The sequence below is a fragment of the Schistocerca americana genome, chromosome X (genome assembly GCF_021461395.2).
Source record: "Schistocerca americana isolate TAMUIC-IGC-003095 chromosome X, iqSchAmer2.1, whole genome shotgun sequence".
Lineage (NCBI taxonomy): Eukaryota > Metazoa > Arthropoda > Insecta > Orthoptera > Acrididae > Schistocerca > Schistocerca americana.
In genome coordinates this window covers 646,341,743-646,342,693 of record NC_060130.1, presented here as the reverse complement: position 1 = coordinate 646,342,693, position 951 = coordinate 646,341,743, and the positions used below count along the sequence as shown (strand labels likewise).

Sequence of the window (951 nt, the reverse complement as noted above, 5' to 3'; positions counted from 1 at the left end):
TATTGTGAAGTAAAACACGGCCGACAAGCACTGTGAAGCAGAGCCAGCTGGGCACGGCGTAGCAACAGCTGATGCTGCAATATACTAGTCGAAGGACGGAAGCCTTTCCTCACTTGTCATCATGGAAAAGTTTAGAGTATATGTATCACGCCCTAAACGAACACAGTCTCGAGTGTGTAAGTACTCAGCCATTCGTGTACTAATATATTCTCATCTCAGTATCATAGGGCAACGGCCTTGCCACAGTGGATACACCGGTTCCCGTGAGATCACCGAAGATAAGCGCTGTCGGGCGTGGCCGGAGCTTGGATGGGTGACCATCTGGGCCACCATGCGCTGCTGCCATTTTTCGGGGAGCACTCAGCCTCGTCATGCCAATTGAGGAGCTACTCGACCGAACAGTAGCGGCTCCGGTCACAGAAAACCATCATAACGACCGGGAGAGCGGTGTGCTGACCACACGCCCCTCCTATCCGCATCCTCAGCTGAGGATGACACGGCGGTCGAATGGTCCCGATGGGCCACTTGTGGCCTGCAGGCAGAGTGCTCAGTATCATGAGCCTGTGATTCGCAGAACGATATCCTGGAATGCAGTATGGTTTCCACTGTTCGACCAAGGGACAGGACAGCATGGCCTGAATCATGAGAGCAGCCGCCGCCACAGCAAATAGCCTCCCGGTCGCTGGAGGGAGGCCACGGCACCCTTCACGGTATCGTCAGCTGCGCTGCTGTGCTGTCATCACGGACGCAGCCAGAGATGTCGCTGACAGCAGCACACACGTGACGCAACTCTTGGCCCCACAGTGCTGGGCTGCCTATTGTTTCGTTTGAGAGGCTACTGGACCCCTCCACCGAGCTGCACCGTGCTGTTCCTGATGTATCAAGGTCGAGAACCAGAATAAAGAAGTTAATTAAACAAGTCTACTGTCACTCTGACTTCTCATTTCACTC

At 54.4% G+C, this 951-nt stretch overlaps 1 pseudogene; it reads left to right on the top strand.

The window, feature by feature from the left end:
• Nucleotides 1-227: 227 nt before the first annotated feature.
• LOC124557381 lies at nt 228-345 on the top strand (annotated as a pseudogene).
• The last annotated feature ends 606 nt before the right edge of the window (nt 346-951 follow it).